Genomic DNA, 17927 nt, shown 5'->3' on the forward strand with positions numbered 1-17927 from the left:
CCTGACCAACGAGGTAGAGGGCCTCAAAGCGATAAACTGGAAGCTGAAAAGTGGCAGACCCCCGGTTGCCGTCATGTCGCACATTTGCTTGACTACTCATCACGTGACTTTACCGAATGCAAGACTGCATGTCATGTGACCTCACCAAAGGCGCAACAACAGCAAACAAAATGGCAGCACCCAGTGTTTTGAAGACTGAGGCACAGGGCACTGCCATCTTTTTGTTGGTGTCATCATGTATTCGGTACTGTCACAAGATGAGTAGTCAAGACAATGTACAACATGGCTGCAGCCCGGGGAAGGGGTCACTTTTTTCTGGTGAACAGGGTTCTGGTTTATCACTCTAAGCCTCTCTACCTCGTTGGTCCTGCCACTGCTGGCGGGGCCCCATGCTCTACTCAAATGTTAATGTTTGTATTCTATAGTTGTCGTTCGCAGTTTCATTATGACTATTTCAAGAAATCTAAAAAGTGGGAAGCTTATGCCTACAGGACGACGACGGGGTCCATCTAGAAGACGGGAAAAAAGGAACCAAACACTTTCTGTCATTTTGGCGCTAGGTAATACCTAGGGTATGTCGTCCATTCAACAAGAACTGTACTTCGACCTATTCATACAGCCTCTCTTGGAAGAGTATATCTATCAGAAACCGCAACAACTTGAAAAAGCTAAAGAGTATTGAGGTGTCTTACCAATATTACAAAGCAGAGCAGCAGTTAAGCATCGAGTTGTCTCCTGGCTCTCTCTAAGCTTTCTGCGCAAGTTATGGCCCTCCTTGACCGCCTTTTTAAGGAGCCGTCTCTCCACAAGCTCGTCTCCACTCGAGTCTGTGCTGATCTCGAGATGCTGCCTCTTCTTCTTTTCAGCAGTGGCAGACATCAGTTTTTTCTTTGCCTTGATTCTGTTGGCCTTCTGTGCTTTTGCTGTCACAGCAAGCGTACAGGCAGGTGTGGTCTACAATTAAGTACAAAAATATTCGTAATCACAATTCTATAAAGATAGCACTTGCAGTAATGACCAAAGAAAAGCTGAATGCTATACATAAAATACATAAATAGATGCAACGCAATTGAAAAGGTTAAAACAGACACAACGATCAAAGATCTCATATTGCTAAATAAGTGACAAGAGTGAGATCACTTTGGCTAAACAGAGCTTTAATGCTGCACAAACACAGCGGCCTGTACCCTATATAAACAACCTCCAATATTTGCAATCTTGTTTTGATATCGCCTTTCTGTGGTAGCTTTATAGGATGCAAAACATCTATGAATTTACTTATCAGTTATAAACCTTTTCAGAACTATGACCTATCAATCTTTGATCTTCGAATATCTTGGGGATGACCATGCGTTTCTTTTTGGCAATCTCTGTGATGAGAGCATCCCGAGTCTCTGAAGAGAAATATGACTATTATTGCAAGGACACAAGTAATCAGGAAAACTTTTCTATGGCTATTTACACCATTAGAGACATGAGGTTAGACTGTCCCACTACCCCACTTACACATGGAAGCACCTTAAGTACAGCCAACCATTATTGTGACTACCTGCCATCAGCCCACCACCTCAAAGGGAAAAACACATAATTGTGCACCGTGTAGATCTAATTCAAGACCCCGACCAGGGCGCCCCTAGCGGCAAACGGGTCCGTTTCATCGAGGAGCTTCTGCCAATCGCTGCGTTGGTTATGCATTGTAGCGGCTTAGCGCTGTAATTTCCGAGTTGGTTATTCCGCACCAAGAAAGCCACAACAATTGCTGTGTGGTCGGCTGCAACAGTAGTGCAAGAGTGTGCATGGCACGAGGTTCTACGGCTTCCCTTCGAAGCCGTACGAGGTGCAGTGCCGCGTGACCTGCATGCAACTTGTGCGTCGATGCAGGTAAGTGGTGTCTCTTACCTTGCAGTTCGCGTTTCGCTTTAAGCTAGGAAAAAATATGACACTTACCTTTTCTTTTTTTCTAGTGACGATGGAACAACATGGACACCTACGGCAAACTCTAAAATATGCAGCAAATACTTCACCGAAATCAAGAAGCAGAATGCGGTCGCCCACCCAAGCTCACTCTTGGATGTTTCCATCAACCTACAGAAAAAGTGGGAATTGCGGAATGGAGCGAAAACAGTCGCCCAGTTATTGTCAAGCTGATTCAGAAAGCAATAAACATACATAATGAGCGCAGCCCACTCAAAGCCAACTAATAAAGCTCTCTTATCTAATTACGTGAAGCTCAAGGGTTTTTTGCGCCCACGCTCAATTTCGTCTGCGGAGTACGGCGCGCCGTGATATCCACTTGTCCGCCAAAACAGACCTCCTTCACGTCGTACACATGGCCAGATGCATGAAGGAGTTTTCCCTTCATGAAATAGGCACCACGGAAGAAGCTTTCTGGATTCGTAACCGCCTTAAAGCCCATCACCACGGCAACACTTTTCGTTGTGCTGCTCGTCGCCATTGCTTGCCCCGATGATTCTGCACCGGCTACAGAAGAAGTTTTCGGGATTCGTAATCGCCTTAAACCCCGACGGGGACACTGTCCGCTATGGTGCTTGTCGCCATTAATTCCTTATGATTCTGCGCTGCCGGCACCGGCTACCAAAGGAACTTTCCAAATACGTAACTTCCTTAAATCCTGTCGTAATCCCGACAGAGATACTGTCCGCCATGCTGTTCATCGTCATTACTTCCCGATCATTCTGCACTGGCTACGGCTTGATGGCGGCAGACTAGTCGAAGCGGCCGGCTCGCTCGCTTCCTATAGTAGAAGGTGCTACTGCAGTACTGTACATTTTCACATTTACCTTTCACATAATATTTGAGGCAATAGATGTACTAATCTTCCTGTGCATGCATAGAAAAAAAAAGAATGCGAAACACAGTCATAAAGTTAGGACTTCCCCTCGTTTTTCAATGAAAATGCTACCCAGCATAATACAAGCGGCGTCCCATTGTTTTTGGCCTTACATAAAAAGCATATGGACACGAGCACAAGACTTTATCCTGTTACATGAGCTACCTTCAAGATGAGCACCAGCCTCATGAGAGCATAACATGCTTGCACGCTAAAAGCCAATCATTGCAAATACCGGCGTTGATTCCTTTCTTGGCGATGCATGTGAGGTGTCTGCATTGTCGTTACGGTCGATTGAGTCTTTTTGCACCACATTTTACAGTGCGAGTATGGTGCCGTGTGTGATAGTTGACGGCCTCACCAAAACCCGATAGAAAAATTAAAAAGAGGAATGCAAGCTTAAGGACTCCCGGTTGTTTAACAACCCTCGAGTATGGATGTATGAGTGCGAAAAGGCTTGATCATTGTTTGTGAAGAGACGACGCAGATAACTCACGCACATCAAAAGGACTGAGCTCGACGCCGATCTGGACAAGTATTGTATGCTCGCAGGACTTTGTCGTGGATAAGTGTCGGTACGTTTTGCATTTGTCCAAGTTATATTGGTAACATTCGAGTCTGATTTAGGCACTGTTTTTGTCTTGAGTAACTTTTACCACAAGCATGTCCAGCATCGCCGATGCGGCAATGTTACACCAAATTAAGATACGTTGGAAAGAAACAAACTGTGCCGACACCAACCCCAGAAGCAGTTCTGCGAGAATACTCAATGCGTGCGAGCCATTTCTGTTCTTTTTACGAAGCGCAAACGCCATCAGGTCGTACTGGCAGGATCTTTAAAAATAAATACTCAAGAGTCTTGAGTGGTCGCTTTCATTCTTCTTTTCAGACTCAGCCTTGGTACTCCAGCTGACTGTAATGCACTACACCATACTCCTGCAGTAGGCTGCAGTGTTGTTTCAGCCATATCAGGATCGCCGGACAGTGCAGGCGTATGAGCGTGGCCAATCGAAACGGTCTGGTCTTACGAACACAAATATGTCGGTTTACCCAGAATACAAAGCTCGTAGACATAAGTCGCAGGCGAATACACCCTATTGATTTAAATTGGCAGATTTCTAGCATTCTTTGCTCCAAATAATACCGATATCATCTTAGGTAAAACACTTGTCAGATTATCAGACCACCAAGCATCTAGCTCACTCCTATAGCACTGCGGTTAACATGCCTGGCTAGTAATCTCTTTCAATCATCGAATATACAGGGTTGATGCCAAAGAAATCTAAAATTAATTCTCCGCGTTTTTTTTACGTGTTTTGTTTGTAGCGGTTGCCACCCCTGAAGAATTTCTAGCTTCAAATTGCACCGATTTTGAGCTACTAGCTGCTGTTGGTTTGTTTCGTTGCACTTTATCACAAAGCAAATCATCGGCGAGCGGCTTATGATTAGATACCCTAAATAGCGGCTCGCAACACTTCCTTAACTTCCAAAGCGCTTGGATGCGCAACAAACTTTGAGTGAATGGAATTATTTCAGCCCGCGGATACGGCAGGCTCTGCTTATCGAGACGCGATAACCTACGTCCCGCGACGTCCCAATGCGTTCTTAAAGTGCCGTTGGAAGGCATTGCGCCCCGCAGGAGTGCCGTCGGACAGCACTCTACACAGAGCCTTTTGTGGAAGGACCGCTTATTCAATAAAATGACGTTAGGTGTCATGTCCGGTCGAATGCACGTGTGACATGACTTAACCCTTTCTCAACATGACCTGACAGTTTCAGATGTGAACGGAAATAAAAAGCGTTAATAGCTAGGCACACGTTAGGATATAACTTGCGTGGCCTTTACAATCAAAATCAGGTGTTGAAGTAAGAAGACATACAAATAATTAGAAGACTTACCTCCGAGAAGCATCACGTTCGCGTCGTAGTGACCTTCGTCCTCGCCGTCACTGGACCGCCAATAGGCTCTCACCGCTCTTTGTGGGATGTCTTCAGTCGATGTAGGGGCTAAGTTTTCTATTAAAGACACTGGCATAACTGCACGATGGTTGTCCTCGTATTTTACGAAAGCATACATGGTTGAAGGTAACGAAAGCTGCACCACTGACCACGGTGTAATGGCATAAGGTCTGCAACACACGCCACACAAAGACACAAAACCAAAACAACCCATGGTGGGGATTGGCTTGGATTGAGGCGACCGAATTTTGTGTTTTTTTCTTCAAATTATTTTTTCACTTCATAAGTGATTTCTACATATAAAGTTTTGTATGATTTCAAAATTGTTTTAAACGCACTTAAATTAAATGTAAAAGTAAGAAAAGTCAGTAATAAAATAAACTATATCTTTTTTTGAAAACTGAACAAACTTTTTAAAGCGGGTATGTTGGCGCCATCTTGGAACACCTTTCGCGAAGGTCTACAGGCATATGCCTAGAGGTTTCGGAGGTGATAACCAAACACAACTTAAAAAAACAATCCAAGGGGATATAAATTACAGTAAACCTTTGTCAGTGCTATGGACGGACAACCTCGTTGAAGGGACGAACTTGCGACTTCCCGTAACTGCAATCAATCCGATAAATAGCCACTGATCTCTATGTCTATTTGCTGGATCGCGTTTGACCAGCTCCTCCTATGGACCGGAATGCGGTCACTGGCGGCCATCTTTAGGTAGAGTTATATCATCTCTAGCCATCATAGTAATATGGCGGACAGCGCAATGGCGGCCGGGTGCCATAAAATAGCCGTAGATCTAGTACACTGTACCGTGGGTGACATTTCGTGCTTGATTGAAGTTCTTCGACGAAGCAGATTCTTGAAACCCGGCGTGAACGGTAGCCTCATCTTTGAGGACCCGGAAAAAGTTCTACGAAAGCGCAGCACCGGCGGAAAGCAGCGCAGCTCGCATCAAAAGCAGACTCCGTACCGTCGTCTGCTTTCGATGCTTCTTTCGATGCGACTTTCGATACGTGCTGTGCTACTTTTCTCCCGGTGCTGCGATTTCGTGAAACTTTTACCAGGTCCTAAGAAACCGGACTACTGTTCACGCCGGGTTTCAAAAACATGTTTCGTCAAATAATTTTAATCAAGCACGCAATATCACCCACGCTATTTTGATCGCAGCCTGCCAACCCACCTGCCAAAACGCTATCTGCCATGGATGGATGATAGCGGCTGCAGCAGCTTACATTGGCTAGAGGTGATATAACTCTACCTAAAGATGGCCGCCAGTGACCGCATTCGCGGAGCGGGCAAACGCAATCCAGCAATTGTCATAGAGATCAGTGTAAATAGCTATATCCGCAGTCGCGATCTGAGCAGCCATTTTCTGCGGGTCGTGCTCAACGTTTGGCCCTGTACCGTAGGACTTGTTTGTCAGTGTTCTTCCTGCCTAGGATGTTCCGTGCTGATCCGGCTTATGCTTGCATTGCATATCTCAGCGTGAGCATGGCGACTCCGCCGCCGAAGCGACACCGGAGGCTGTTATACATGGAGAAAGGAAATGCTTTTGACGTGCCGAGGTCCACGCTGTCGTGCGAGAGAAAATAATTGGCTGTCTTCAATGAGGACAGTACCGATGACCATCCAGGACCAAGCACGAGCTTTGATGTCACAGCTACGGCTCTTCCTGAAGCTGCCTCTGGCTGTCTTGGCGCTCAGGTGCTAGAAGAGCCTTCTACGGCGCCTTACAGTGGTGTGCCTCACTCTGCGGAGGAATCGTTGTTCGAGAGTGACATACAAAGCGACTTTGAATTCAGCGACGTTGACTCCCAAGGCTCAAGCTGTGGGACGTTTGCTCAAGCTAGGGCATCAAGCGACGTTGACTCCCAAGGCTCAAGCAGTGGGACGTTTGCTCAAGTTGGCATATTAGGCGACGTTGACTCACAAGACTCAAGCTGTGGGATGTTTGCTCAAGCTGGGGCATTAAGCGACGCTGACTCCCAAGGCTCAAGCAGTGGGATGTTTGCTTAAGCTGGGACATCATGCGACGTTGACTCTCAAGGCTCAAGAAGTGGGACGTTTGCTCAAGCTGGGACATTAAGCGACGCTGACCCCCAAGGCTCAAACAGTGGGACGTTTGCTCAAGTTGTCATATTAGGCGACGTTGACTCTCAAGACTCAAGCAGTGGGATGTTTGCTCAAGCTGGCACATCAAGCGACGTTGGCTCCCAAGGCTCAGGAAGTGGGACGTTTGCTCAAGTTGGGATTTTATGTCAGGAACTTTCATCTGATCTCCAGGCACTAGGCACTGCAACCTTGCCGAACTCGATGACAAGGAAGGCGGAGGCGCTCTGGTAATGGCGTTCATGGTGGCAGGTGAGAGCACCTGGACTGACCTGGATCACCTTTTGGTGTTGATAAATACACTCTTTGCACCTGCAGAAGATGTTTTGCCACGAAGCAAGTATTTTTTCGAAAGTTGTGGGAATCCGAAGCAAAATCCTCGACCGACCTTCACTTTTACTGCAGACACTGCAGCGACCTCATGACAGAACAGGCTGGCAGCAGAGGACATACATGCCAAGCATGTGGGCGGCAAAGTACGATGCAGCAGCTAAAAAATGATGGAGCGTTTTTTGTCATCTTTAAGATGCATGATCAGGTCCAACATGTTATCATGAAAACAGAACACATTCTACATGATGCCCTTCAGACAGGCGTTCCAGCCACTGACAGCATTAGCGACATAACACAAGGCAGAGCCTACAGAGATCTGAGAGCTTCAGTGCTTCTCAAGAACGACGACCTGACGCTAACGTTAAACACTGATGGCAGCCCTGTCTTCTCTTCTTCAGGCGCTTCAGTGTGGCCTATTCAATTCCTTGTGAACGAGCTACCAGTCCCCGAGCGGTTCAAGCACTGTACAGTTGCAGGACTGTGGTTTGGGAAGGGACATCCGAACATGGCACTGTTCATGCAGCAGTTTGTGGACAGCATCAACGACATGACTCCTGTTGTCTGGGAGCACGAAGGTGTCACCCATACGTCCCGAGCCTACGTCCTCTGCTGGTGCCTCGACGCCCCAGCGAGAGCTGCAGTCCAGAACTGCATTCTTTTCAACGGGTACATGGGATGGATGCCCTTACTGCCTGACGAGAGGAGAGCACCTGGATGGTGAGAAAAATTACTTTCTATTGAAAGCAATTGCCATCTTTGTGAAGCACTTGTGGGACATTAGAAACTTATAAAAATTCGTAACATTCCACTAATTTGTTGCTTGAAGCCATATGATGTTACTTATCTCCCCTCTTGGAAAAACATACAAGAAACAAACCTGCTGCTTGTACAGTTCTGGTATGACACCAACAGAATTTCTTTGTGTTACGCATGCAGCTAGTTTGGTTTGGCGTTCTGCATAACTGGAGATACCGGCACCGCTATGGCTCCGGGTCTGTCTATACTGGCAGCCACTTTGCTTGCCGATATGATTCGGTGTGGCTGGTATGATTTTGCGTCCGATGACGTAGGCGACTGCCGTCTTTCCACCAAAACGCTTATACCACAGGACCACCGGTATAACCAAATTATACATGCAGAAAGACGACCGCCATCTTCCAACAAAAACGTCCATCGTTCACCACCGCTATCGTTACATACACCATACATGTCGAAAAAGAACATAAGCCACGTTTACACGAATGCGACTTAGTCGCATTGAATCCAGTTGCCGCATTCAATATGCGGTCATGTAAACGGCACAATGCGCAAAGCGCATCGCATTTTGGAACGGGGAGGACTATCGGAAGGCGCTCGCTGCGGGAGCGAGTGAACAGCTGAGAACATGGCGGCGGCCAACCTCGTCGGCGGCGCGGAGAGCGGTCCCGCAATTTTTTTCCCGAGAACGCAAGCTTTTATTGCGATCATAAGTAAGCGGAATATAGCGGAGCTGCTCGGTGAGGTGGCCCCGTCCAAACCTTTGCGAAGTACGACTTGAGCGTCCGAAGGGGTCACAAAGGCTTCGGTGCAAGCACGAATGACACCGAGAGCTCCGAGCACTGTAGAGCACTGCATGGTAGCGCAGAACGAGCAGCTCCTACCTCGGTGCAGTTCCTGGCTCCGTAAGAGCCTCTCGGACTCGGGGTCCGGTTGGTCCGGTCGCGATCGGCGAGGTCTAGCGCGGCGAAACGCGGAGGCTTCCTCAAAGCGTGCACACACACGTCGCCTCTCGTTCAGCCCGGCCCGGCCTGGAGTCCTCGACGCCTTCCGTCTCCCAACTTCTTCCACAGCACCGAAGACAGCGGGCACGATCTTTACGTTCACTGAATGCGTCGAAAGGCCTCCACGTGCGATGCACCGGAAAACGTGGTGCGGCTGGTGCCGGAACGGAACTGCATAACTTCGAGCTTTGAGTCAACGCGCACGGCAACAAACCGATCGTGACACCAAGCCGCGGATACCGCATCGCCGGTCGACAGCGGCAAACGGCCCGTTGCTCGTATCGTGGGCCGTGACTCGTTCTCGGCCAACTTGGCGTCTTTTCATGGCCCCTCGCGTCGTCGCAACCAGCCACAAACCCGACAAACCCACCAGCCCGAAACCGTAGCGACCGTAGCCTGCGTTGGAGAAAAGCGAAACCGAAACTTAAAGCTTCCGCCCAGTGGCTTCCGCTGCCGCGGCTTTTCTAACTTTGCGGCTTCCACTTCCGGTCGTCGCGGAGATGGCGAAGATAGAGCGGTGTGGGGAGTCGTTGGCTCGTTTACGATTACGGGACAGATGTTTTGCGGTCCGTTTCTACTGCGTCTCTCGCTCTCAACTGGACGGCGCCTCTCATAGTTCAACCAGGCGTGGTCAGCCTGCGTCAGGCCGGCTCGACTCGTCCGATCGCCGGACCGCAGGCGACTTCCAAGTACGGCCGTTAGGCCTAGGATCCGAAGGCCTAGGATCCGTGAAGCGGTAAGTGAATCTCGTTCCGTTTTCGTTCTACTTTTAAATTACGTTAGGTGCGCTACAGTATAAGCATGCGTGCCAAGTGTTCGTGACAATTTTGAACTAGAATAATTGTGCTTCATTGCGGTAATTTGCTGAAAATGTAAATCGAGCAATGAACGAGGAGCCATGCTTGAAAACGGTGTATGTACGATGCTAACTTCTACCTGGGCGGCTAAAAAAAAAGAAAAAGTAAAGACTGGTTACGGTTGGATGCGAGGCTGGTCCCAATGCAATGGTAAGCACTTAGAGCGCCTTTCTGAACGGCATGTTAGCAATATAGCGATCAACGAGACGAGCGACGGCGAGAAGCTACGAGAGCCGCTGCCGAGCGCCGAAGATTTCTCACTCTCGCTGCTTGCGCCGCTCGGTTCTTGGGCTTCTAGAAAACGTCGCTCATCGCCTTGGTCGCTCGCACCAATCGCTTTCATATTGTGTGTCTCGTCGCGCGGCTGACTGCCGTGTTTATTCGAATACAAATCGACCTTTTCTTTTCTTTTTTTTTTCTCTCTTGGAAATTGTGACTAAAGGATTTCGACACCTACATTCGCGACCAAATTTTGCGACCCTACCGGAGGTATGAAGCTATCGAGTCACCGAGCCGGCGTTGCCGTAGAGCCGCGCCGCTTCTTGTTTCAAAAAGCTTTTGGTTGCCGAAATGGCTCGCCGCCCGCGGTGCGCGTCGGATTTCGACATCGCGCCTCTAGCATTCCCCTTGCTGGGCAACGGATAAGGAGAGGAACGCGATGCGCCATGCACTTTACCCTCCATCCTCGCAAACGCGCACAAAAAAAAAAAAAAGATGTTATTTTAGTTAGTTGCTTGAGGCGGCTCGGCTCGCGTGTTGCTCATGGCGACAGGGCGGCTTTGCTTGCGTCTTTGTAGTTTGTCTTCCGTCGCTTCGCACCTTTTTTCGTTTCTTGTCATTTTACAACGGTGTCAGTGAAGTATTGCTGCGAATTTGCGAGGATGTCTACCCAGCTGACGAAGCTTCGGACGATGATAACATGTCCAGAAGTTCTGACGGTGATGAAGTTTTTGGCATCGCCCCGTGATTTAGCTGAGAGTGATGTAAATAAAGGTTTTTTTTCTTTCTTTTGCCCAAAATTTCCCCAGTTCTTAAAAATAAAGAAAGGTCAACGTATATTTGAATTTTTCTTTTTTTGTTCTTGGTGGATCCAATAAATAGGGTTCCACCTATTTTCGAGTAAATACGGTAACTTTAATTTCTATTTTGGGTTACGTCGGACGCAACTCGAATGCTTGACAGTTACGTTGGGCGTAACTTTAATTTTTATTTCGGGTTCCGTCGGACGTAACGTTAGACACTCCGTTACACTTAAGGAAAATAGGAGCTGCAGGTTCATCATATAAACCAACCATTTGTGCTTAATTAAAATGCATCACTGACCTCAAAAAAAAAATACTGCTATCCTAGAGTTTATGCTATTAGCCCCGAGAGCGAACACAAGCGTCGCTGCGGTCGCCGCGCCCTGATTGGGTGAGGTGTACCGTGACGTCAGGGCGAGTACCCCGCTCCGCGATCTCACATCGGGTCGCTTCCCAGCACCGGTTTCCTGGTTTGGCGTTGTGTGCCGCAAGCTCTTCGAGGAGCCGGACTTCGTTTACCCGGTGAACAGGACGTTGAGTTAGGCCGATATTAACGTGCTTCCGTACATTTTATAAGCCGGCTTGTCCCTTTTACCTTTAAAATTGGGTTACAAATCCCGAAAACTATCGGCGGAGGCAATTACGCCGATGAATCTCCCCGTCCGTCCACACGACGCAAGGCAATCTTGAGAGGGGTCGGTGAAGCGGTGACGCAAGTGTTTCAGACGCTGGGATTCTGTTCCTTGCATGTTCATGATTTAGGACGATATTAAATCCCGTTTTCAAGGCATCTGAAGCGGCCTTTATATCATGGGCCTTTCGGTGGTCGGCAAATTAGCTCGCGACCCCGACTCTGCGCTGCCACTCTGCATGCGCTGGTTTGCAGATGTTTTAAAGGCCGTGCGTCTGATGATCTTTGAAGTGCTCGTGGAACAGGGTTGTTTTACATAAATGTAGCTTCTTCCTGAATTAATTATATAGTTTATACGCGTATGCAGGCATATTTCTTAGAGGATTCACAATTACTGGAAATTAGTTTGTATGGTAGCAGCAAAAACGGCCGAATTCTCCCCAGTTGCCTCTATGATATGTAGTAAACTGCCCAAAATATGCACAGCAATAGTGCCGTAATTTGGAATGTTTATACTTTTTCCTGACATTCTTTATTCCAGCCTTTGGTATTCGGAAAATACACCGTTTAGTCTGAACTGTCATTTCCATTTAAGAGTCACTGCCGCAGGTCCCCAAAAGCTTCCTCAGCCTCCAAACTCCCTGCAACTGGACTCTCTTACAACAGAGGAAAACAGGAGTAAAAGCAAGCATTCGAACGTCTGTCCAGTGGAAGATGCAGCACTGGTAGCAGAAAATGTGGAACCTGTGAAGGGCGACAGTCTGCGTGAGAAAAGCTTCTGGTACTTTAGCTTCAGGACAATTCGATTTAAGTAAAATCCCAATTTTAGGGCTTAGTGGACTAATAACGAGCTAGACACCTTAACTTACGTTTGTTATATATTACTTGAGGATTGATATAAACAAGTCCACAGACACCGCCCGTGTAGTCCATTGAAATACTATCCGAAACCAGCAAAGGTCAAGTGCGAGCAATGTATATAACAAATGTTCCTTGTTTGTTTTCTTACTTTGCCCCTGCACTTGGGCTGTTTCACTTGTGATTCTCTCCCCATGGCCGAGACTGTATTTAGCACGTTGCTCGAGCAGCATGCAGCTTTTCTGCTTCGGCGATCTTGTTTAAAGACAGACATACAAAAAAAAAAATAGTATACATAACCTGCCAATTCATTCGGACCATCAGCAGCGTTTATTGTGCGAGATGTAAATCTGTAGTGATGCCCCTGCAATTGTGGCCATATTTCTTTATTTTCATATACCAGCTGTGGTTCATGCGTTGCCTGGCCTGTCAGCCATGCTTAAAATGCTCGTTGAAGTTTCGCCTGTAGCTACAGGCCATACCTCAATAAAGGCATATATAAAAATTTACACTTCCTACGAAAAACACGGCAAAAAAAAATTAAATAGAAAGGAGCGCGCCGACAGCTAGCGTCGTCACAGCCTCCACAGGGCGAGCGGGGCGAGTCGGGGAAAAATTCTCTCCTCGCCGTGACGTCACCCCGGTTCGCCGTAAGGGGGCGCCAGGCGAACTTCTCGGGGCTAATAGGAATGTAGCGCTTCAGATAAATTTGTTAATTTTTACTTCTAGTCCCTGCCCCCTCCAGATACAACATCTGGCCTAAAGCAGTGTTCCGGATCTCCTTCCAAGACCTCAGGCGGGTCGTCATTTAATCCATGAGTCGGCGGCGTCTTATGGGCGTGTTGCTGGTGCTTACTGGATGGTGCTACCGAGGGAAAAGGGGTCATGCTATGGAAAGGCAAGTATGGCCGCCGCAAGTATACATATTGTCTTTACCTTTGCTCGAATTCACTTTTAAGAAATGCACAGTTCGCATGTGTGCATCTCTCAATGTTCCCACAGTCGGCTGTTTTTTTTTTTTTTTTTTTTTGAGTGCTCCAAGTCTGTCAGCGCTAGTTTCTCTAGATCATGCTAATGGGATGCAACACTAAACCACATATGCTCTCGCAACAAACAGTGCTGTGCAGAAGCACAGTGGAATTTACTCTAGCTTTATAATGTAGCACAAAATAGTTGACTCCAAGTATAGCTACTTTTGTGACTCCGTTTAACCAAAAGCTCTGCCGAAACAAACCTGCCGCCTTATAGGTAGTGCAGAAGAACCTCGCGTGCCTAACCTGGAGAAGGACATTTTTTTTCATAGGTCAATTTTTTCTTAAACCAATGCCTTCAGTCTCCTTGAAATGTTAACATCATGTGACACACGGAAGAACAGTCAACTCTTTAATGTTGGCGAACCTTTAATTTTCGCGCCCTTTAATTTTGCAGAATTCAGTGGCTGCGATTATGTCCTCTGTGACCGATTCGAGAAGAAATAGGGGCCACGAAGATAAGGGGGTTTTACTGTACATCGGAGGAAAGAGGAAGTCACTTATGTTTGTATGCAGGAGTAAAACCAACAACAACAATTATGGTGTCGACATTTTGTAAGCCTATCTGTGTCTATTGAATGATATCAACTTTGTTTTAGTTCGTTAAACATTGTTGCCTGTACATTGTGAGATGTCGTCTTCAACATGAGCAGTGGTTTTCTTCTCAAGCAGGCAGCATGGTTGCGTGCCGCAGCACAACATAGTTCATTTGCAGGTGGTACCGCAGGTTGAAGGATGGTTGGCACAATATGGTGGAATCACAATTCAATGTTCTACCTCGGGCGTAGACAAGATTTGCTTATTCTAAATCATTTTGTCTAAAAATCTGGGATTTGCGATGAATGTACCCGCATGGTTGGAAGGGCCAGACAAGCCTTGTGAGCGCTTCATTTTCTAGCGTCTCAGTCCTGAACCCACTCACGCACCATATATGTAGATGTTCCGATAGGTGGGAGCACTTATTTGGAAAATGGTGAATGGCAACTGTTATCTTTATCAGACTTCTGTATTATGGTCAAAGTTGGACTGCATATTTGCAATACTTTTTCTCACTTAAAAATATGTGATACTAAAATATGTAGAATAGCCGATGACAAAAAGAGAATGGCTGGGCGTCCTCCAGCACGTGCTTGTGCTTTTCACCCCACTTTGGACAGATGTGCTTGCTCCAGGCTCACGAGGCGCTGAAACTTCATCGAAGGTAGCAGACGGGCTGGTGGTGGAACAACGGAGACTTCTCCCTGCCTTTCTCATGCTGCCAGTGAGCGTGTACCTCTATACTCTAACTTAGCTTAACCTGCACAGAGCTGAGGAGAATAGGCTTGGCGAGTGCCCTTACTGCATATGCATTTGTACAGCTGAGGCACTTTCTGAATCAAGAACATTGTGTATCTTACCTTCAAAAACACATCATTTTGGGGGTGCAAAAGAAATTGTAAGGCATATCTTTGTTTGTATTGTCCTATTACGCATCACAGGCACGTAGCCAGGGGGAGGCCTATGAGGCCCGGACCCCCCCCCCCTCCCCCCCCCGATATCTTCCATTTTGCATGGGTCCTCCTCTCCCCCCTCCCCCTCATACAGCGTTTTGTTATGAGGGGGCCCCCCCTGAAACAAAATCCTGGCTACGTGCCTGACGCATCGACTCCAACTTAATGCGGAGTCGACCCACCCTGTTGATAAATTCAATTGTTGCTAGGTAATTTGTTTTGCATTCAGTTAATATATCAGTATTCAGTTAGGTATCCCCAGTCATTAGCCGTTGAGATGCAGTCTCTCTGCAAGTCAGTCATGTTTAACATTCATAAAACTGCTTGTCAAATAATGGCACTGTCGAGGACATGTACTCGGCACGAGCAATCGCTGTGCACAAGCTGGTCGTGTGGATGCAGACAGCAAACATCCCGGTTGAAACGTCCTTCCTCGCAATGTAACTCAAGACTAGGTCAGGGCCCCACTCACAAACGTCTATACTTTGCATCTCTTTAAGCTGGACCACTTTTGACACTACAAGCCATTGCAGCAAAAACAGTGTGAGACATGATTATAAGCTCGACGTACCATGACATCCAACTAGAAGGTCACATGGCTTGCAGCTTCTGCCGTGGTTAACTTTAAACTGAGATACTTTGGAATAATGCTCCCGGTTTTTAGTGTTGCCCGGCACGGTTAACAATTTGGTGATATAGTGCTGCATTGAAAAATCTGCATTCGTGACTGTATCACCTTATGAATGCATACTAGCTAGTAAACTCTCCATTTTGCAGAGAAATGAAATGTACTTTGCTTCCAATTGCAGCTACTTCTGGAACTTCATGGTATGAAGCACCTTATGGCTGCAAGCTCTGACAGATCTTGTTCTCTGGTCTGCGCAGGCCCATTGCAGGGAGTCACTCCGAGAGCCTCATCAGTGGTTCCTGCCCGTGGTCGTTCTAAATTTCTTTGTTGTAGGTATGCATTCTTTCTGTCTTTCCCTAATGTACTCAGGTGTTTTCTTTTCATTGTCGCTGATTTGCCTCAAAATTGGTTCAGCACAAAAATGGATGCTGTACAACCGTATCCCGCATATTTTGTTCAAGATAACTTTTCTTTGCGAAAGTTAGATTTTTTTTATGAAGGTTGTTCTTTTTTGGTTTTTATTCACAAATTTATTTGAGTTTCCATGGGCAACACTAAAACGTTATGCCAAGGGCAAGGACAAGTTCACTGCTCTAACTTGTTCTCAACTGATTGCAAGAAATTTTGTTAATGTCGTGATACCTCTTTCCAGCACTTGCTTTGCAGCATGGAAACAAATTATACATGAGACATACTCTTCTTTAGACTGCTTGTTCATTCTGCAGGTCTGCCTTCTATAGATGTCGTGCTACTGGAGAGCAGGCGAATTCGATTGTTGGTATTGCCATTGCTTTTTTTTAGCCGTTGTCTTAATAGTTCTTGTAAATTTAAAAATTTTCCTAAAAAGCAAGTCGGCGAGAATATCTATTTTGACTTGTTAGCTGAAAATAATGATCTAGTACCCTTTAGTCAGTAAAATAGATAGTGTGTGCCGCTGTTAGTGTCAAGTAGAGATGCACGCTTTTTAGGCATTTTGCGCAGAGTGGTACCCATTTTTATTGGTTAGCCTCTTGGTGCGCCAACTAAACTCTTTCTATCCAGATACCTGCCCTTTGCTTTTATTTGGCAGGCTCTGGCAATAAAATAATATAGTGTTATTCCTCGGTGGCCTAAAAACCTAAAGAAAGAAGTTTCTCCATGTTTAAACGCAAACTTTTATAAAGGCAAAAATGAATTAAGCCAGTAGCAGACGACACATAGCCTTAGCAGTGCTCCGCGCCAACAGCGTTGCGTCAAAATAGCGGTCGTCTCCCTTTTGCTGCCTTCTCTCTCTTTCCTTCGGCGCTCTCCTCCCTTTCCTCCTCTCCGGCACCTTTGTCACCACACCCACTGGCTAAACTCTCCCACTATACGGCTCTGCATTGCAGTAGTAGGTTTTTTTTATAGTCTTTAGAGTTAAATGTGAATATTTGACAGAAATCTCCCAGGTTGGGGAGAAAGAGGGTTAAATGAATGCATTTGATCATTCGCCTCAATTCGGTACCCATCATTTCAAGGCCTGCGTGGCCTTGTCCTGTGGTGTATTTATTACTGTGGCTGTGAAGGAGCAGTTCTTTAATAGGTACAAGTACAAAGTATAAAAACAAAAGGATCTATGTGCTGATCATGAAAGAATATGCTAGCCATTCTAATGTAGCTCTGACAAGTACTTGATTGTGATTTGTTTTTATTTCCAGCTACTTGGTTGCCTCAAGATCTGGAGATCCTAGTGGCTACAAGCTTGGACTCAATCTTCTTCTGTGGTCCGGCCAGGACCATGGGGGAGGTAATCCCAGCAACAAGAGCATCACAGTATCTCCCTGCCTGTGGCTTTCGATTAACATCACGACAAGGGAGTCCTCATGCCACCAAGTGTTAGGTATGCTACTCGAAATAAGCATTCTTACCTATTCTTGAAGTAAAACAGCAAAAGCACTACTAAGCCTAAAATGCAAAAAACATTGAAATCTCGGTTTGGATGGAGTTCCAATTACAAAAAGGCGTCTGCAGACATGATTCACATGTGAACTTAAAGCCCACGGATGTAAGTTCGACGGAGTCACAGAAATAACTTCCCGCAGATGGCTTCGCTAGTGCCATACCCAAACAAATTCTTAAAATAATCATTGTGTTACGTTGGTGTCATTAATCTTATGTACCTACCCCACCCAGCAGTCGGAAGATGTGAAATATAAAAAAAATGAGAACTTGCACATTGTCAGCTCTGCAAAGCTAATATATTGAACCGAGCATAGCACGTTCAACTTAAGAAAGCAATTCAGTGCAGGCCTAGTTTTAAGCTTGACATATTTGTTATTGCCCTTCATAATGAAGTAAAAACTGCTTAAGTTGTGGCCCACTACAGGCTTTCTATTGGTGTTAAAAAGTGTTATGGCAGTTTAAACAGCTCGCTCCAAAT

General features: G+C 46.5%; 1 pseudogene; it reads left to right on the forward strand.

The window, feature by feature from the left end:
• The first annotated feature begins 6985 nt into the window (after window positions 1-6985).
• On the forward strand, window positions 6986-8043 carry LOC121836628 (annotated as a pseudogene).
• The last annotated feature ends 9884 nt before the right edge of the window (window positions 8044-17927 follow it).

This window comes from Ixodes scapularis, unplaced genomic scaffold, assembly GCF_016920785.2.
Source record: "Ixodes scapularis isolate PalLabHiFi unplaced genomic scaffold, ASM1692078v2 PGA_scaffold2__306_contigs__length_199485367, whole genome shotgun sequence".
NCBI lineage: Eukaryota > Metazoa > Arthropoda > Arachnida > Ixodida > Ixodidae > Ixodes > Ixodes scapularis.